This window comes from Festucalex cinctus, chromosome 1, assembly GCF_051991245.1.
Source record: "Festucalex cinctus isolate MCC-2025b chromosome 1, RoL_Fcin_1.0, whole genome shotgun sequence".
Classification (NCBI taxonomy): Eukaryota; Metazoa; Chordata; class Actinopteri; order Syngnathiformes; family Syngnathidae; genus Festucalex; species Festucalex cinctus.
In genome coordinates, this window is record NC_135411.1 from 61667504 (window position 1) to 61682823 (window position 15320).

General features: G+C 41.5%; 41 non-coding genes across 41 annotated transcripts; all 41 read left to right on the forward strand.

The window, feature by feature from the left end:
• The first annotated feature begins 200 nt into the window (after nt 1-200).
• On the forward strand, nt 201-288 carry trnay-gua (transfer RNA tyrosine (anticodon GUA)). Its single transcript is given in 2 exon segments — nt 201-237; nt 253-288. It is a non-coding gene; the product is annotated as a tRNA-Tyr (tRNA).
• Nucleotides 289-470: 182 nt separating this feature from the next.
• Nucleotides 471-558, forward strand: trnay-gua (transfer RNA tyrosine (anticodon GUA)). Its single transcript is given in 2 exon segments — nt 471-507; nt 523-558. It is a non-coding gene; the product is annotated as a tRNA-Tyr (tRNA).
• Nucleotides 559-737: 179 nt separating this feature from the next.
• Nucleotides 738-825, forward strand: trnay-gua (transfer RNA tyrosine (anticodon GUA)). Its single transcript is given in 2 exon segments — nt 738-774; nt 790-825. It is a non-coding gene; the product is annotated as a tRNA-Tyr (tRNA).
• Nucleotides 826-1007: 182 nt separating this feature from the next.
• On the forward strand, nt 1008-1095 carry trnay-gua (transfer RNA tyrosine (anticodon GUA)). Its single transcript is given in 2 exon segments — nt 1008-1044; nt 1060-1095. It is a non-coding gene; the product is annotated as a tRNA-Tyr (tRNA).
• Nucleotides 1096-1549: 454 nt separating this feature from the next.
• Nucleotides 1550-1637, forward strand: trnay-gua (transfer RNA tyrosine (anticodon GUA)). The gene is given in 2 exon segments: nt 1550-1586; nt 1602-1637. It is a non-coding gene; the product is annotated as a tRNA-Tyr (tRNA).
• Nucleotides 1638-1819: 182 nt separating this feature from the next.
• trnay-gua (transfer RNA tyrosine (anticodon GUA)) lies at nt 1820-1907 on the forward strand. The gene is given in 2 exon segments: nt 1820-1856; nt 1872-1907. It is a non-coding gene; the product is annotated as a tRNA-Tyr (tRNA).
• A 183-nt stretch (nt 1908-2090) lies between these two features.
• On the forward strand, nt 2091-2178 carry trnay-gua (transfer RNA tyrosine (anticodon GUA)). Its single transcript is given in 2 exon segments — nt 2091-2127; nt 2143-2178. It is a non-coding gene; the product is annotated as a tRNA-Tyr (tRNA).
• A 172-nt stretch (nt 2179-2350) lies between these two features.
• On the forward strand, nt 2351-2438 carry trnay-gua (transfer RNA tyrosine (anticodon GUA)). Its single transcript is given in 2 exon segments — nt 2351-2387; nt 2403-2438. It is a non-coding gene; the product is annotated as a tRNA-Tyr (tRNA).
• A 454-nt stretch (nt 2439-2892) lies between these two features.
• Nucleotides 2893-2980, forward strand: trnay-gua (transfer RNA tyrosine (anticodon GUA)). The gene is given in 2 exon segments: nt 2893-2929; nt 2945-2980. It is a non-coding gene; the product is annotated as a tRNA-Tyr (tRNA).
• Nucleotides 2981-3160: 180 nt separating this feature from the next.
• trnay-gua (transfer RNA tyrosine (anticodon GUA)) lies at nt 3161-3248 on the forward strand. Its single transcript is given in 2 exon segments — nt 3161-3197; nt 3213-3248. It is a non-coding gene; the product is annotated as a tRNA-Tyr (tRNA).
• Nucleotides 3249-3428: 180 nt separating this feature from the next.
• trnay-gua (transfer RNA tyrosine (anticodon GUA)) lies at nt 3429-3516 on the forward strand. The gene is given in 2 exon segments: nt 3429-3465; nt 3481-3516. It is a non-coding gene; the product is annotated as a tRNA-Tyr (tRNA).
• A 172-nt stretch (nt 3517-3688) lies between these two features.
• Nucleotides 3689-3776, forward strand: trnay-gua (transfer RNA tyrosine (anticodon GUA)). Its single transcript is given in 2 exon segments — nt 3689-3725; nt 3741-3776. It is a non-coding gene; the product is annotated as a tRNA-Tyr (tRNA).
• Nucleotides 3777-4226: 450 nt separating this feature from the next.
• Nucleotides 4227-4314, forward strand: trnay-gua (transfer RNA tyrosine (anticodon GUA)). The gene is given in 2 exon segments: nt 4227-4263; nt 4279-4314. It is a non-coding gene; the product is annotated as a tRNA-Tyr (tRNA).
• Nucleotides 4315-4491: 177 nt separating this feature from the next.
• Nucleotides 4492-4579, forward strand: trnay-gua (transfer RNA tyrosine (anticodon GUA)). The gene is given in 2 exon segments: nt 4492-4528; nt 4544-4579. It is a non-coding gene; the product is annotated as a tRNA-Tyr (tRNA).
• Nucleotides 4580-4751: 172 nt separating this feature from the next.
• On the forward strand, nt 4752-4839 carry trnay-gua (transfer RNA tyrosine (anticodon GUA)). The gene is given in 2 exon segments: nt 4752-4788; nt 4804-4839. It is a non-coding gene; the product is annotated as a tRNA-Tyr (tRNA).
• Nucleotides 4840-5289: 450 nt separating this feature from the next.
• trnay-gua (transfer RNA tyrosine (anticodon GUA)) lies at nt 5290-5377 on the forward strand. The gene is given in 2 exon segments: nt 5290-5326; nt 5342-5377. It is a non-coding gene; the product is annotated as a tRNA-Tyr (tRNA).
• Nucleotides 5378-5557: 180 nt separating this feature from the next.
• Nucleotides 5558-5645, forward strand: trnay-gua (transfer RNA tyrosine (anticodon GUA)). The gene is given in 2 exon segments: nt 5558-5594; nt 5610-5645. It is a non-coding gene; the product is annotated as a tRNA-Tyr (tRNA).
• Nucleotides 5646-5817: 172 nt separating this feature from the next.
• trnay-gua (transfer RNA tyrosine (anticodon GUA)) lies at nt 5818-5905 on the forward strand. The gene is given in 2 exon segments: nt 5818-5854; nt 5870-5905. It is a non-coding gene; the product is annotated as a tRNA-Tyr (tRNA).
• Nucleotides 5906-6087: 182 nt separating this feature from the next.
• Nucleotides 6088-6175, forward strand: trnay-gua (transfer RNA tyrosine (anticodon GUA)). Its single transcript is given in 2 exon segments — nt 6088-6124; nt 6140-6175. It is a non-coding gene; the product is annotated as a tRNA-Tyr (tRNA).
• A 457-nt stretch (nt 6176-6632) lies between these two features.
• Nucleotides 6633-6720, forward strand: trnay-gua (transfer RNA tyrosine (anticodon GUA)). The gene is given in 2 exon segments: nt 6633-6669; nt 6685-6720. It is a non-coding gene; the product is annotated as a tRNA-Tyr (tRNA).
• A 1483-nt stretch (nt 6721-8203) lies between these two features.
• Nucleotides 8204-8291, forward strand: trnay-aua (transfer RNA tyrosine (anticodon AUA)). The gene is given in 2 exon segments: nt 8204-8240; nt 8256-8291. It is a non-coding gene; the product is annotated as a tRNA-Tyr (tRNA).
• A 723-nt stretch (nt 8292-9014) lies between these two features.
• On the forward strand, nt 9015-9102 carry trnay-gua (transfer RNA tyrosine (anticodon GUA)). The gene is given in 2 exon segments: nt 9015-9051; nt 9067-9102. It is a non-coding gene; the product is annotated as a tRNA-Tyr (tRNA).
• Nucleotides 9103-9288: 186 nt separating this feature from the next.
• Nucleotides 9289-9376, forward strand: trnas-gga (transfer RNA serine (anticodon GGA)). Its single transcript is given in 2 exon segments — nt 9289-9325; nt 9341-9376. It is a non-coding gene; the product is annotated as a tRNA-Ser (tRNA).
• A 449-nt stretch (nt 9377-9825) lies between these two features.
• trnay-gua (transfer RNA tyrosine (anticodon GUA)) lies at nt 9826-9913 on the forward strand. The gene is given in 2 exon segments: nt 9826-9862; nt 9878-9913. It is a non-coding gene; the product is annotated as a tRNA-Tyr (tRNA).
• Nucleotides 9914-10095: 182 nt separating this feature from the next.
• Nucleotides 10096-10183, forward strand: trnay-gua (transfer RNA tyrosine (anticodon GUA)). Its single transcript is given in 2 exon segments — nt 10096-10132; nt 10148-10183. It is a non-coding gene; the product is annotated as a tRNA-Tyr (tRNA).
• Nucleotides 10184-10365: 182 nt separating this feature from the next.
• Nucleotides 10366-10453, forward strand: trnay-gua (transfer RNA tyrosine (anticodon GUA)). Its single transcript is given in 2 exon segments — nt 10366-10402; nt 10418-10453. It is a non-coding gene; the product is annotated as a tRNA-Tyr (tRNA).
• A 182-nt stretch (nt 10454-10635) lies between these two features.
• trnay-gua (transfer RNA tyrosine (anticodon GUA)) lies at nt 10636-10723 on the forward strand. The gene is given in 2 exon segments: nt 10636-10672; nt 10688-10723. It is a non-coding gene; the product is annotated as a tRNA-Tyr (tRNA).
• Nucleotides 10724-10895: 172 nt separating this feature from the next.
• Nucleotides 10896-10983, forward strand: trnay-gua (transfer RNA tyrosine (anticodon GUA)). Its single transcript is given in 2 exon segments — nt 10896-10932; nt 10948-10983. It is a non-coding gene; the product is annotated as a tRNA-Tyr (tRNA).
• A 182-nt stretch (nt 10984-11165) lies between these two features.
• trnay-gua (transfer RNA tyrosine (anticodon GUA)) lies at nt 11166-11253 on the forward strand. The gene is given in 2 exon segments: nt 11166-11202; nt 11218-11253. It is a non-coding gene; the product is annotated as a tRNA-Tyr (tRNA).
• Nucleotides 11254-11438: 185 nt separating this feature from the next.
• On the forward strand, nt 11439-11526 carry trnay-gua (transfer RNA tyrosine (anticodon GUA)). The gene is given in 2 exon segments: nt 11439-11475; nt 11491-11526. It is a non-coding gene; the product is annotated as a tRNA-Tyr (tRNA).
• Nucleotides 11527-11708: 182 nt separating this feature from the next.
• Nucleotides 11709-11796, forward strand: trnay-gua (transfer RNA tyrosine (anticodon GUA)). Its single transcript is given in 2 exon segments — nt 11709-11745; nt 11761-11796. It is a non-coding gene; the product is annotated as a tRNA-Tyr (tRNA).
• Nucleotides 11797-11968: 172 nt separating this feature from the next.
• Nucleotides 11969-12056, forward strand: trnay-gua (transfer RNA tyrosine (anticodon GUA)). Its single transcript is given in 2 exon segments — nt 11969-12005; nt 12021-12056. It is a non-coding gene; the product is annotated as a tRNA-Tyr (tRNA).
• Nucleotides 12057-12509: 453 nt separating this feature from the next.
• On the forward strand, nt 12510-12597 carry trnay-gua (transfer RNA tyrosine (anticodon GUA)). The gene is given in 2 exon segments: nt 12510-12546; nt 12562-12597. It is a non-coding gene; the product is annotated as a tRNA-Tyr (tRNA).
• Nucleotides 12598-12782: 185 nt separating this feature from the next.
• trnay-gua (transfer RNA tyrosine (anticodon GUA)) lies at nt 12783-12870 on the forward strand. The gene is given in 2 exon segments: nt 12783-12819; nt 12835-12870. It is a non-coding gene; the product is annotated as a tRNA-Tyr (tRNA).
• A 182-nt stretch (nt 12871-13052) lies between these two features.
• trnay-gua (transfer RNA tyrosine (anticodon GUA)) lies at nt 13053-13140 on the forward strand. The gene is given in 2 exon segments: nt 13053-13089; nt 13105-13140. It is a non-coding gene; the product is annotated as a tRNA-Tyr (tRNA).
• A 172-nt stretch (nt 13141-13312) lies between these two features.
• trnay-gua (transfer RNA tyrosine (anticodon GUA)) lies at nt 13313-13400 on the forward strand. The gene is given in 2 exon segments: nt 13313-13349; nt 13365-13400. It is a non-coding gene; the product is annotated as a tRNA-Tyr (tRNA).
• A 182-nt stretch (nt 13401-13582) lies between these two features.
• On the forward strand, nt 13583-13670 carry trnay-gua (transfer RNA tyrosine (anticodon GUA)). The gene is given in 2 exon segments: nt 13583-13619; nt 13635-13670. It is a non-coding gene; the product is annotated as a tRNA-Tyr (tRNA).
• Nucleotides 13671-14125: 455 nt separating this feature from the next.
• On the forward strand, nt 14126-14213 carry trnay-gua (transfer RNA tyrosine (anticodon GUA)). Its single transcript is given in 2 exon segments — nt 14126-14162; nt 14178-14213. It is a non-coding gene; the product is annotated as a tRNA-Tyr (tRNA).
• A 182-nt stretch (nt 14214-14395) lies between these two features.
• On the forward strand, nt 14396-14483 carry trnay-gua (transfer RNA tyrosine (anticodon GUA)). Its single transcript is given in 2 exon segments — nt 14396-14432; nt 14448-14483. It is a non-coding gene; the product is annotated as a tRNA-Tyr (tRNA).
• A 180-nt stretch (nt 14484-14663) lies between these two features.
• Nucleotides 14664-14751, forward strand: trnay-gua (transfer RNA tyrosine (anticodon GUA)). Its single transcript is given in 2 exon segments — nt 14664-14700; nt 14716-14751. It is a non-coding gene; the product is annotated as a tRNA-Tyr (tRNA).
• A 172-nt stretch (nt 14752-14923) lies between these two features.
• trnay-gua (transfer RNA tyrosine (anticodon GUA)) lies at nt 14924-15011 on the forward strand. The gene is given in 2 exon segments: nt 14924-14960; nt 14976-15011. It is a non-coding gene; the product is annotated as a tRNA-Tyr (tRNA).
• The last annotated feature ends 309 nt before the right edge of the window (nt 15012-15320 follow it).

Here is a 15320-nt window from a genome sequence, read left to right on the forward strand (position 1 = left end):
CAAATCTGGCTCGAAGGATGTTTTGGACCATTCCCAATCTTAATCAAAAGGAGGAAATAAAAATAATTGTGGCTCATTCATCAGAACCTACGAAATCTATAATTCCTCAATACCTCCTTGTCACGCAAAGCATACCCACCATCAGCTCCATTCTTGTTATTTTTCCTCATTCCTCAGATGTTCTAGCAAGCAGCCAGCACCCTTCGATAGCTCAGTTGGTAGAGCGGAGGACTGTAGATGATCTCAGCTGAAATCCTTAGGTCGCTGGTTCAAATCCGGCTTGAAGGATTTTTTTTAGCATTCCCAATCTTAATCAAAAGGAGGAAATAAAAATAATTGTGGCTCATTAATCAGAATCTACGAAATCTATAATTCCTCAATACCTCATTGTCACGCAAAGCATACCCACAATCAGCTCCATTCTTGTTATTTTTCCTCATTCCTCAGATGTTCTAGCAAGCAGCCAGCACCCTTCGATAGCTCAGTTGGTAGAGCGGAGGACTGTAGATGATCTCAGCTGAAATCCTTAGGTCGCTGGTTCAAATCCGGCTCGAAGGATGTTTTGGACCATTCCCAATCTTAATCAAAAGGAGGAAATAAAAATAATTGTGGCTCATTCATCAGAACCTAAGAAATCTTTAATTCCTCAATACCTCCTTGTCATGCAAAGCATTCCCCATCAGCTCAACATTCTTATTTTTCCCCATTCCTCAGATGTTCTAAGAACGAGCAAGTAACCTTCGATAGCTCAGTTGGTAGAGCGGAGGACTGTAGATGATCTCAGCTGAAATCCTTAGGTCGCTGGTTCAAATCCGGCTTGAAGGATTTTTTTGAGCATTCCCAATCTTAATCAAAAGGAGGAAATAAAAATAATTGTGGCTCATTAATCAGAATCTACGAAATCTATAATTCCTCAATACCTCCTTGTCACGCAAAGCATACCCACGATCAGCTCCATTCTTGTTATTTTTCCTCATTCCTCAGATGTTCTAGCAAGCAGCCAGCACCCTTCGATAGCTCAGTTGGTAGAGCGGAGGACTGTAGATGATCTCAGCTGAAATCCTTAGGTCGCTGGTTCAAATCCGGCTCGAAGGATGTTTTGGACCATCCCCAATCTTAATCAAAAGTAGGAAATAAAAATAATTGTGGCTCATTCATCAGAACCTACGAAATCTATAATTCCTCAATACCTCCTTGTCACGCAAAGCATACACACCATCAGCTCTCCATTCTTGTTGTTTTTCCCCATTCCTCAGATGTTCTAAGAAGGAGCAAGTAACCTTCGATAGCTCAGTTGGTAGAGCGGAGGACTGTAGATGTTCTCTGCTGGAATCCTTAGGTCGCTGGTGAAAATCCGGATCGAAGGATATTTTGGAGCATTCCCAATCTTAAGCAAAAGTAGGAAATAATAATAATTGTGACTCATTCATCAGAATCTACAAAATCTATAATTCCTCAATACCTCCTTGTCACGCAAAGCATACCCACGATCAACTCCATTCTTGTTATTTTTCCTCATTCCTCAGATGTTCTAGCAAGCAGCCAGCACCCTTCGATCGCTCAATTGGTAGAGCGGAGGACTGTAGATGATCTCAGCTGAAATCCTTAGGTCGCTGGTTCAAATCCGGCTCGAAGGATGTTTTGGACCATTCCCAATCTTAATCAAAAGGAGGAAATAAAAATAATTGTGGCTCATTCATCAGAACCTACGAAATCTATAATTCCTCAATACCTCCTTGTCACGCAAAGCATACCCACGATCAGCTCCATTCTTGTTATTTTTCCTCATTCCTCAGATGTTCTAGCAAGCAGCCAGCACCCTTCGATAGCTCAGATGGTAGAGCGGAGAACTGTAGATGATCTCAGCTGAAATCCTTAGGTCGCTGGTTCAAATCCGGCTCGAAGGATGTTTTGGACCATTCCCAATCTTAATCAAAAGGAGGAAATAAAAATAATTGTGGCTCATTCATCAGAACCTAAGAAATCTATAATTCCTCAATTCCTCCTTGTCATGCAAAGCATTCCCCCAACATCAGCTCAACATTCTTATTTTTCCCCATTCCTCAGATGTTCTAAGAAGGAGCAAGTAACCTTCGATAGCTCAGTTGGTAGAGCGGAGGACTGTAGATGATCTCAGCTGAAATCCTTAGGTCGCTGGTTCAAATCCGGCTCGAAGGATGTTTTGGACCATTCCCAATCTTAATCAAAAGGAGGAAATAAAAATAATTGTGGCTCATTCATCAGAACCTAAGAAATCTATAATTCCTCAATACCTCCTTGTCACGCAAAGCGTTCCCTCAACATTCTTATTTTTCCCCATTCCTCAGATGTTCTAAGAAGGAGCAAGTAACCTTTGATAGCTCAGTTGGTAGAGCGGAGGACTGTAGATGATCTCAGCTGAAATCCTTAGGTCGCTGGTTCAAATCCGGCTCGAAGGATCTTTTGGAGCATTCCCAATCTTAATCAAAAGTAAGAAATAAAAATAATTGTGGCTCATTCATCAGAATCTACGAAATCTATAATTCCTCAATACCTCATTGTCACGCAAAGCATACCCACGATCAGCTCCATTCTTGTTATTTTTCCTCATTCCTCAGATGTTTTAGCAAGCAGCCAGCACCCTTCGATAGCTCAGTTGGTAGAGCGGAGGACTGTAGACGATCTCAGCTGAAACCCTTAGGTCGCTGGATCAAATCCGGCTTGAAGGTTATTTTGGAGCATTCCCAATCTTAATCAAAAGTAGGAAATAAAAAACATTTTGGCTCATTCATCAGAACCTACGAAATCTATAATTCCTCAATACCTCCTTGTCACGCAAAGCATACACGCCATCAGCTCTCCATTCATGTTAGTTTTCCCCATTCCTCAGACGTTCTAGCAAGCAGTCCGCACCCTTCGATAGCTCAGTTGGTAGAGCGGAGGACTGTAGATGTTCTCAGCTGAAATCCTTAGGTCACTGGTTCAAATCCGGCTCGAAGGATGTTTTGGAGCATTCCCAATCTTAATCAAAAGGAGGAAATAAAAATAATTGTGGCTCATTCATCAGAACCTAAGAAATCTATAATTCCTCAATACCTCCTTGTCATGCAAAGCATTCCCCCATCAGCTCAACATTCTTATTTTTCCCCATTCCTCAGATGTTCTAAGAAGGAGCAAGTAACCTTCGATAGCTCAGTTGGTAGAGCGGAGGACTGTAGATGATCTCAGCTGAAATCCTTAGGTCGCTGGTTCAAATCCGGCTCGAAGGATATTTTGGACCATTCCCAATCTTAATCAAAAGGAGGAAATAAAAATAATTGTGGTTCATTCATCAGAACCTAAGAAATCTATAATTCCTCAATACCTCCTTGTCATGCAAAGCATTCCCCCATCAGCTCAACATTCTTATTTTTCCCCATTCCTCAGATGTTCTAAGAAGGAGCAAGTAACCTTCGATAGCTCAGTTGGTAGAGCGGAGGACTGTAGATGATCTCAGCTGAAATCCTTAGGTCGCTGGTTCAAATCCGGCTCGAAGGATGTTTTGGACCATTCCCAATCTTAATCAAAAGGAGGAAATAAAAATAATTGTGGCTCATTCATCAGAACCTAAGAAATCTATAATTCCTCAATACCTCCTTGTCACGCAAAGCATTCCCTCAACATTCTTATTTTTCCCCATTCCTCAGATGTTCTAAGAAGGAGCAAGTAACCTTCGATAGCTCAGTTTGTAGAGCGGAGGACTGTAGATGATCTCAGCTGAAATCCTTAGGTCGCTGGTTCAAATCCGGCTCGAAGGATGTTTTGGACCATTCCCAATCTTAATCAAAAGGAGGAAATAAAAATAATTGTGGCTCATTCATCATAACCTACGAAATCTATAATTCCTCAATACCTCCTTGTCACGCAAAGCATACCCACGATCAGCTCCATTCTTGTTATTTTTCCTCATTCCTCAGATGTTCTAGCAAGCAGCCAGCACCCTTCGATAGCTCAGATGGTACAGCGGAGAACTGTAGATGATCTCAGCTGAAATCCTTAGGTCGCTGGTTCAAATCCGGCTCGAAGGATGTTTTGGACCATTCCCAATCTTAATCAAAAGGAGGAAATAAAAATAATTGTGGCTCATTCATCAGAACCTAAGAAATCTATAATTCCTCAATACCTCCTTGTCATGCAAAGCATTCCCCCATCAGCTCAACATTCTTATTTTTCCCCATTCCTCAGATGTTCTAAGAAGGAGCAAGTAACCTTCGATAGCTCAGTTGGTAGAGCGGAGGACTGTAGATGATCTCAGCTGAAATCCTTAGGTCGCTGGTTCAAATCCGGCTCGAAGGATATTTTGGACCATTCCCAATCTTAATCAAAAGGAGGAAATAAAAATAATTGTGGTTCATTCATCAGAACCTAAGAAATCTATAATTCCTCAATACCTCCTTGTCATGCAAAGCATTCCCCCATCAGCTCAACATTCTTATTTTTCCCCATTCCTCAGATGTTCTAAGGAGCAAGTAACCTTCGATAGCTCAGTTGGTAGAGCGGAGGACTGTAGATGATCTCAGCTGAAATCCTTAGGTCGCTGGTTCAAATCCGGCTCGAAGGATGTTTTGGACCATTCCCAATCTTAATCAAAAGGAGGAAATAAAAATAATTGTGGCTCATTCATCAGAACCTAAGAAATCTATAATTCCTCAATACCTCCTTGTCACGCAAAGCATTCCCTCAACATTCTTATTTTTCCCCATTCCTCAGATGTTCTAAGAAGGAGCAAGTAACCTTCGATAGCTCAGTTGGTAGAGCGGAGGACTGTAGATGATCTCAGCTGAAATCCTTAGGTCGCTGGTTCAAATCCGGCTCGAAGGATCTTTTGGAGCATTCCCAATCTTAATCAAAAGTAGGAAATAAAAATAATTGTGGCTCATTCATCAGAATCTACGAAATCTATAATTCCTCAATACCTCCTTGTCACGCAAAGCATACCCACCATCAGCTCCATTCTTGTTATTTTTCCTCATTCCTCAGATGTTCTTGCAAGCGGCCAGCACCCTTCGATAGCTCAGTTGGTAGAGCGGACTTTAGATGATCTCAGCTGAAATCATTAGGACGCTGGTTCAAATCCGGCTCGAAGGATATTTTGGACCATTCCCAATCTTAATCAAAAGGAGGAAATAAAAATAATTGTGGCTCATTCATCAGAACCTACGAAATCTATAATTCCTCAATACCTCCTTGTCACGCAAAGCATTCCCCCGTCAGCTCTCCATTCTTGTTATTTTTCCCCATTCCTCAGATGTTCTAAGAAGTAGCAAGCAACCTTCAATAGCTCAGTTGGTAGAGCGGAGGACTGTAGATGTTCTCTGCTGGAATCCTTAGGTCGCTGATTCAAATCCGGCTTGAAGGATATTCAGGAGCATTCCCAATCTTAATCAAAAGTAGGAAATAAAAAACATTTTGGCTCATTCATCAGAATCTACGAAATCTATAATTCCTCAATTCCTCCTTGTCACGCAAAGATACCGACCATCAGCTCGTCATTCTTAATTTTCCCCATTCCTCAGATGTTCTAAGAAGGAGCAAGCAACCTTCGATAGCTCAGTTGGTAGAGTGGAGGACTGTAGATGATCTCAGCTGAAATCCTTAGGTCGCTGGTTCAAATCCGGCTCGAAGGATGTTTTGGACCATTCCCAATCTTAATCAAAAGGAGGAAATAAAAATAATTGTGGCTTATTCATCAGAACCTAAGAAATCTATAATTCCTCAATACCTCCTTGTCATGCAAAGCATTCCCTCAACATTCTTATTTTTCCCCATTCCTCAGATGTTCTAAGAAGGAGCAAGTAACCTTCGATAGCTCAGTTGGTAGAGCGGAGGACTGTAGATGATCTCAGCTGAAATCCTTAGGTCGCTGGTTCAAATCCGGCTCGAAGGATGTTTTGGACCATTCCCAATCTTAATCAAAAGGAGGAAATAAAAATAATTGTGGCTCATTCATCAGAATCTACGAAATCTATAATTCCTCAATACCTCCTTGTCACGCAAAGCATACCCACGATCAGCTCCATTCTTGTTATTTTTCCCCATTCCTCAGATGTTCTAGCAAGCAGCCAGCACCCTTCGATAGCTCAGTTGGTAGAGCGGAGGACTGTAGATGATCTCAGCTGAAATCCTTAGGTCGCTGGCTCAAATCCGGTTCGAAGGATTTTTTTGGAGCATTCCCAATCTTAATCAAAAGTAGGAAATAAAAAACATTTTGGCTCACTCATTCGAACCTACGAAATCTATAATTCCTCAATACCTCCTTGTCACGCAAAGCATACACACCATCAGCTCTCCTTTCTTGTTGTTTTTCCCCATTCCTCAGATGTTCTTGCAAGCGGCCAGCACCCTTCGATAGCTCAGTTGGTAGAGCGGACTGTAGATAATCTCAGCTGAAATCCTTAGGTCGCTGGTTCAAATCCGGCTCGAAGGATATTTTGGAGCATTCCCAATCTTAATCAAAAGTAGGAAATAAAAATAATTGTGGCTCATTCATCAGAACCTACGAAATCTATAATTCCTCAATACCTCCTTGTCACGCAAAGCATCCCCCCCCCCATCAGCTCTCCATTCTTGTTATTTTTCCTCATTCCTCAGATGTTCTAGCAAGCAGCCAGCACCCTTCGATAGCTCAGTTGGTAGAGCGGAGGACTGTAGATGATCTCAGCTGGAATCCTTAGGTCGCTGGTTCAAATCCGGCTCGAAGGATGTTTTGGACCATTCCCAATCTTAACTCATTCACTCCCAGCCATTTTCACAGAAGCAATCCCGTTCGCTCCCGGCTGTTTTACTGGATTTTGACTGATTTTGCAAGGCCCACAGAATATTATGTTCAATTGCTATAAAAAGCATGGAACCTATCAAAAGAAACATTAAAGTCTCTTCTTTCATCAAATATGTTTCTATCTGTTTCCATTTTGCAGCAATTAGCATTAGAAGAGAGCTAAGTTTCATCAGTTTTCACAAATCTATTTAAAATTGTAAGTAATTGAGCTTTTTTTCTACATGGCCCTGGTTGATCTCCTTTGTTCTGCTGCCACATGCTGGCCGTTTGTGTAATAAACTACCATTTCTTCAACCGTTCTTTGCAGTTGAGAGGCTGCATCAAATCCTTCTGTATGCTCTAGCATAAAAAACAAAACAAAAAAACGTTTAAATACGTCTTTGGGACACTTACAACATTTAAAAAAACGTATTTATACGTTATTGGGAGTAAATGAGTTAATCAAAAGGAGGAAATAAAAATAATTGTGGCTCATTCATCAGAACCTACGAAATCTATAATTCCTCCATACCTCCTTGTCACGCAAAGCATACCCACGATCAGCTCCATTCTTATTTTTCCTCATTCCTCAGATGTTCTAGCAAGCAGCCAGCACCCTTTGATAGCTCAGTTGGTAGAGCGGAGGACTGTAGATGATCTCAGCTGAAATCCTTAGGTCACTGGTTCAAATCCGTCTTGAAGGGTTTTTTTTTTAGCATTCCCAATCTTAATCAAAAGTAGGAAATAAAAAACATTTTGGCTCATTCATCAGAACCTACGAAATCTATAATTCCTCAATTCCTCCTTGTCACGCAAAGATACCGACCGTCAGCTCGCCATTCTTAATTTTCCCCATTCCTCAGATGTTCTAAGAAGGAGCAGGCAACCTTCGTTAGCTCAGTTGGTAGAGTGGAGGACTGTAGATGATCTCAGCTGAAATCCTTAGGCCGCTGGTTTCAATCTGGCTCGAAGGATATTTTTGGAGCATTCCCAATCTTAATCGAAAGTAGAAATAAAAATAATTGTGGCTCATTCATCAGAATCTACGAAATCTATAATTCCTCAATACCTCCTTGTCACGCAAAGCATACCCACAATCTGCTCCATTCATGTTATTTTTCCCCATTCCTCAGACGTTATAGCAAGCAGTCAGCACCCTTCAATAGCTCAGTTGGTAGAGCGGAGGACTGTAGATGATCTCAGCTGAAATCCTTAGGTCGCTGGTTCAAATCCTGCTCGAAGGATATTTTGGAGCATTCCCAATCTTAATCAAAAATAGGAAATAAAAATAATTGTGGCTCATTCATCAGAACCTACAAAATCTATAATTCCTCACAATTCCTCCTTGTCACGCAAAGATACCGACCGTCTGCTCGCCATTCTTGTTATTTTTCCCCATCCTCAGATGTTCTAAGAAAGAGCAAGCAACCTTCGATAGCTCAGTTGGTAGACCGGAGGACTATAGACGTTCTCTTCTGGAATCCTTAGGTCGCTGGTTTAAATCCGGCTCGAAGGATATTTTGAAGCATTCCCAATCTTAATCAAAAGTAGGAAATAATAATAATTGTGACTCATTCATCAGAACCTACAAAATCTATAATTCCTCAATACCTCCTTGTCACGCAAAGCATACCCACCGACTCTCCATTCATGTTATTTTTCCCCATTCCTCAGACGTTCCAGCAAGCAGGCAGCACCTTTCGATAGCTCAGTTGGTAGAGCGGAAGACTGTAGATGATCTCAGCTGAAATCCTTAGGTCGCTGGTTTAAATCCGGCTCAAAGGATATTTTTGAGCATTCCAAATCTTAATCAAAAGTATGAAATAATAATAATTGTGGCTCATTCATCAGAACCTACAAAATCTATAATTACTCAATACCTCCTTGTCACGCAAAGCATACACACCATCAGCTCTCCATTCATGTTAGTTTTCCCCATTCCTCAGACGTTCTAGCAAGCAGTCCGCACCCTTCGATAGCTCAGTTGGTAGAGTGGAGGACTGTAGATGATCTCAGCTGAAATCCTTAGGTCACTGTTTCAAATCCAGCTCGAAGGATGTTTTTGAGCGTTCCCAATCTTAATCAAAAGGAGGAAATAAAAATAATTGTGGCTCATTAATCAGAATCTACGAAATCTAAAATTGCTCAATACCTCCTTGTCACGCAAAGCATACCCACCATCAGCTCCATTCTTGTTATTTTTCCTCATTCCTCAGATGTTCTAGCAAGCAGCCAGCACCCTTCGATAGCTCAGTTGGTAGAGCGGAGGACTGTAGATAATCTCAGCTGAAATCCTTAGGTCGCTGGTTCAAATCCGGCTCGAAGGATGTTTTTGAGCATTCCCAATCTTAATCAAAAGGAGGAAATAAAAATAATTGTGGCTCATTAATCAGAACCTACGAAGTCTATAATTCTTCAATACCTCCTTGTCACGCAAAGCATTCCCCCAACATCAGCTCTCCATTCTTGTTATTTTTCCCCATTCCTCAGATGTTCTAAGAAGGAGCAAGCAACCTTCGATAGCTCAGTTGGTAGAGCGGAGGACTGGAGACGTTCTCTACTGGAATCCTTAGGTCGCTGGTTGAAATCCAGCTCGAAGGAGATTTTGTAGCATTCCCAATCTTAATCAAAAGTAGGAAATAATAATTGTGGCTCATTCATCAGAACCTACGAAATCTATAATTCCTCAATACCTCCTTGTCACGCAAAGCATACCCACCATCAGCTCCATTCTTGTTATTTTTCCTCATTCCTCAGATGTTCTAGCAAGCAGCCAGCACCCTTCGATAGCTCAGTTGGTAGAGCGGAGGACTGTAGATGATCTCAGCTGAAATACTTAGGTCGCTGGTTCAAATCTGGCTCGAAGGATGTTTTGGACCATTCCCAATCTTAATCAAAAGGAGGAAATAAAAATAATTGTGGCTCATTCATCAGAACCTACGAAATCTATAATTCCTCAATACCTCCTTGTCACGCAAAGCATACCCACCATCAGCTCCATTCTTGTTATTTTTCCTCATTCCTCAGATGTTCTAGCAAGCAGCCAGCACCCTTCGATAGCTCAGTTGGTAGAGCGGAGGACTGTAGATGATCTCAGCTGAAATCCTTAGGTCGCTGGTTCAAATCCGGCTTGAAGGATTTTTTTGAGCATTCCCAATCTTAATCAAAAGGAGGAAATAAAAATAATTGTGGCTCATTAATCAGAATCTACGAAATCTATAATTCCTCAATACCTCCTTGTCACGCAAAGCATACCCACAATCAGCTCCATTCTTGTTATTTTTCCTCATTCCTCAGATGTTCTAGCAAGCAGCCAGCACCCTTCGATAGCTCAGTTGGTAGAGCGGAGGACTGTAGATGATCTCAGCTGAAATCCTTAGGTCGCTGGTTCAAATCCGGCTCGAAGGATGTTTTGGACCATTCCCAATCTTAATCAAAAGGAGGAAATAAAAATAATTGTGGCTCATTCATCAGAACCAAAGAAATCTTTAATTCCTCAATACCTCCTTGTCATGCAAAGCATTCCCCAACATCAGCTCAACATTCTTATTTTTCCCCATTCCTCAGATGTTCTAAGAAGGAGCAAGTAACCTTCGATAGCTCAGTTGGTAGAGCGGAGGACTGTAGATGATCTCAGCTGAAATCCTTAGGTCGCTGGTTCAAATCCGGCTTGAAGGATTTTTTTGAGCATTCCCAATCTTAATCAAAAGGAGGAAATAAAAATAATTGTGGCTCATTAATCAGAATCTACGAAATCTATAATTCCTTGATACCTCCTTGTCACGCAAAGCATACCCACGATCAGCTCCATTCTTGTTATTTTTCCTCATTCCTCAGATGTTCTAGCAAGCAGTCAGCACCCTTCGATAGCTCAGTTGGTAGATCGGAGGACTGTAGATGATCTCAGCTGAAATCCTTAGGTCGCTGGTTCAAATCCGGCTCGAAGGATGTTTTGGACCATCCCCAATCTTAATCAAAAGGAGGAAATAAAAATAATTGTGGCTCGTTCATCAGAACCTAAGAAATCTATAATTCCTCAATACCTCCTTGTCACGCAAAGCATTCCCTCAACATTCTTATTTTTCCCCATTCCTCAGATGTTCTAAGAATGAGCAAGTAACCTTCGATAGCTCGGTTGGTAGAGCGGAGGACTGTAGATGATCTCAGCTGAAATCCTTAGGTCGCTGGTTCAAATCCGGCTCGAAGGATGTTTTGGAGAATTCCCAATCTTAATCAAAAGTAGGAAATAAAAATAATTGTGGCTCATTCATCAGAATCTACGAGATCTATAATTCCTCAATACCTCATTGTCACGCAAAGCATACCCACGATCAGCTCCATTCTTGTTATTTTTCCTCATTCCTCAGATGTTCTAGCAAGCAGCCATCACCCTTCGATAGCTCAGTTGGTAGAGCGGAGGACTGTAGATGATCTCAGCTGGAATCCTTAGGTCGCTGGTTCAAATCCGGCTTGAAGGATTTTTTTGGAGCATTCCCAATCTTAATCAAAAGTAGGAAATAAAAAACATTTTGGCTCATTCATTAGAACCTACGAAATCTATAATTCCTCAATACCTCCTTGTCACGCAAAGCATACACACCATCAGCTCTCCATTCTTGTTGTTTTTCCCCATTCCTCAGATGTTCTAAGAAGGAGCAAGTAACCTTCGATAGCTCAGTTGGTAGAGCGGAGGACTGTAGATGATCTCAGCCGAAATCCTAAGGTCGCTGGTTCAAATCCGGCTTGAAGGATTTTTTTGAGCATTCCCAATCTTAATCAAAAGGAGGAAATAAAAATAATTGTGGCTCATTAATCACAATCTACGAAATCTATAATTCCTCAATACCTCCTTGTCACGCAAAGCATACCCACGATCAGCTCCATTCTTGTTATTTTTCCTCATTCCTCAGATGTTCTAGCAAGCAGCCAGCACCCTTCGATAGCTCAGTTGGTAGAGCGGAGGACTGTAGATGATCTCAGCTGAAATCCTTAGGTCGCTGGTTCAAATCCGGCTCGAAGGATGTTTTGGACCATCCCCAATCTTAATCAAAAGGAGGAAATAAAAATAATTGTGGCTCATTCATCAGAACCTAAGAAATCTATAATTCCTCAATACCTCCTTGTCACGCGAAGCATTCCCTCAACATTCTTATTTTTCCCCATTCCTCAGATGTTCTAAGAAGGAGCAAGTAACCTTCGATAGCTCAGTTGGTAGAGCGGAGGACTGTAGATGATCTCAGCTGAAATCCTTAGGTCGCTGGTTCAAATCCGGCTCGAAGGATGTTTTGGAGCATTCCCAATCTTAATCAAAAGTAGGAAATAAAAATAATTGTGGCTCATTCATCAGAATCTACGAAATCTATAATTCCTCAATACCTCATTGTCACGCAAAGCACACCCACGATCAGCTCCATTCTTGTTATTTTTCCTCATTCCTCAGATGTTCTAGCAAGCAGCCATCACCCTTCGATAGCTCAGTTGGTAGAGCGGAGCACTGTAGATGATCTCAGCTGGAATCCTTAGGTTGCTGGTTCAAATCCGGCTTGAAGGATTTTTTTGGAGCATTCCCAATCTTAATCAAAAGTAGGAAATAAAAAACATTTTGGCTCATTCATTAGAACCTACGAAATCTATAATTCCTCAATACCTCCTTGTCACGCAAAGCATACCCACGATCAGCTCCATTCTTGTTATTTTTCCTCATTCCTCAGATGTTCTAGCAAGCAGCCATCACCCTTCGATAGCTCAGTTGGTAGAGCGGAGGACTGTAGATGATCTCAGCTGGAATCCTTAGGTCGCTGGTTCAAATCAGGCTTGAAGGATTTTTTTGGAGCATTCCCAATCTTAATCAAAAGTAGGAAATAAAAAACATTTTGGCTCATTCATTAGAACCTACGAAATCTATAATTCCTCAATACCTCCTTGTCACGCAAAGCATACACACCATCAGCTCTCCATTCTTGTTGTTTTTCCCCATTCCTCAGATGTTCTAAGAAGGAGCAAGTAACCTTCGATAGCTCAGTTGGTAGAGCGGAGGACTGTAGATGATCTCAGCCGAAATCCTAAGGTCGCTGGTTCAAATCCGGCTTGAAGGATTTTTTTGAGCATTCCCAATCTTAATCAAAAGGAGGAAATAAAAATAATTGTGGCTCATTAATCACAATCTACGAAATCTATAATTCCTCAATACCTCCTTGTCACGCAAAGCATACCCACGATCAGCTCCATTCTTGTTATTTTTCCTCATTCCTCAGATGTTCTAGCAAGCAGCCAGCACCCTTCGATAGCTCAGTTGGTAGAGCGGAGGACTGTAGATGATCTCAGCTGAAATCCTTAGGTCGCTGGTTCAAATCCGGCTCGAAGGATGTTTTGGACCATCCCCAATCTTAATCAAAAGGAGGAAATAAAAATAATTGTGGCTCATTCATCAGAACCTAAGAAATCTATAATTCCTCAATACCTCCTTGTCACGCGAAGCATTCCCTCAACATTCTTATTTTTCCCCATTCCTCAGATGTTCTAAGAAGGAGCAAGTAACCTTCGATAGCTCAGTTGGTAGAGCGGAGGACTGTAGATGATCTCAGCTGAAATCCTTAGGTCGCTGGTTCAAATCCGGCTCGAAGGATGTTTTGGAGCATTCCCAATCTTAATCAAAAGTAGGAAATAAAAATAATTGTGGCTCATTCATCAGAATCTACGAAATCTATAATTCCTCAATACCTCATTGTCACGCAAAGCATACCCACGATCAGCTCCATTCTTGTTATTTTTCCTCATTCCTCAGATGTTCTAGCAAGCAGCCATCACCCTTCGATAGCTCAGTTGGTAGAGCGGAGCACTGTAGATGATCTCAGCTGGAATCCTTAGGTCGCTGGTTCAAATCCGGCTTGAAGGATTTTTTTGGAGCATTCCCAATCTTAATCAAAAGTAGGAAATAAAAAACATTTTGGCTCATTCATTAGAACCTACGAAATCTATAATTCCTCAATACCTCCTTGTCACGCAAAGCATACACACCATCAGCTCTCCATTCTTGTTGTTTTTCCCCATTCCTCAGATGTTCTAAGAAGGAGCAAGTAACCTTCGATAGCTCAGTTGGTACAGCGGAGGACTGTAGATGTTCTCTGCTGGAATCCTTAGGTCGCTGGTGAAAATCCGGATCGAAGGATATTTTGGAGCATTCCCAATCTTAAGCAAAAGTAGGAAATAATAATAATTGTGACTCATTCATCAGAATCTACAAAATCTATAATTCCTCAATACCTCCTTGTCACGCAAAGCATACCCACGATCAACTCCATTCTTGTTATTTTTCCTCATTCCTCAGATGTTCTAGCAAGCAGCCAGCACCCTTCGATAGCTCAGTTGGTAGAGCGGAGGACTGTAGATGATCTCAGCTGAAATCCTTAGGTCGCTGGTTCAAATCCGGCTCGAAGGATGTTTTGGACCATTCCCAATCTTAATCAAAAGGAGGAAATAAAAATAATTGTGGCTCATTCATCATAACCTACGAAATCTATAATTCCTCAATACCTCCTTGTCACGCAAAGCATACCCACGATCAGCTCCATTCTTGTTATTTTTCCTCATTCCTCAGATGTTCTAGCAAGCAGCCAGCACCCTTCGATAGCTCAGATGGTAGAGCGGAGAACTGTAGATGATCTCAGCTGAAATCCTTAGGTCGCTGGTTCAAATCCGGCTCGAAGGATGTTTTGGACCATTCCCAATCTTAATCAAAAGGAGGAAATAAAAATAATTGTGGCTCATTCATCAGAACCTAAGAAATCTATAATTCCTCAATACCTCCTTGTCATGCAAAGCATTCCCCCATCAGCTCAACATTCTTATTTTTCCCCATTCCTCAGATGTTCTAAGAAGGAGCAAGTAACCTTCGATAGCTCAGTTGGTAGAGCGGAGGACTGTAGATGATCTCAGCTGAAATCCTTAGGTCGCTGGTTCAAATCCGGCTCGAAGGATGTTTTGGACCATTCCCAATCTTAATCAAAAGGATGAAATAAAAATAATTGTGGCTCATTCATCAGAACCTAAGAAATCTATAATTCCTCAATACCTCCTTGTCACGCGAAGCGTTCCCTCAACATTCTTATTTTTCCCCATTCCTCAGATGTTCTAAGAAGGAGCAAGTAACGTTTGATAGCTCAGTTGGTAGAGCGGAGGACTGTAGATGATCTCAGCTGAAATCCTTAGGTCGCTGGTTCAAATCCGGCTCGAAGGATCTTTTGGAGCATTCCCAATCTTAATCAAAAGTAGGAAATAAAAATAATTGTGGCTCATTCATCAGAATCTACGAAATCTATAATTCCTCAATACCTCATTGTCACGCAAAGCATACCCACTATCAGCTCCATTCTTGTTATTTTTCCTCATTCCTCAGATGTTCTAGCAAGCAGCCAGCACCCTTCGATAGCTCAGTTGGTAGAGCGGAGGACTGTAGACGATCTCAGCTGAAAACCTTAGGTCGCTGGATCAAATCCGGCTTGAAGGTTTTTTTGGAGCATTCCCAATCTTAATCAAAAGTAGGAAA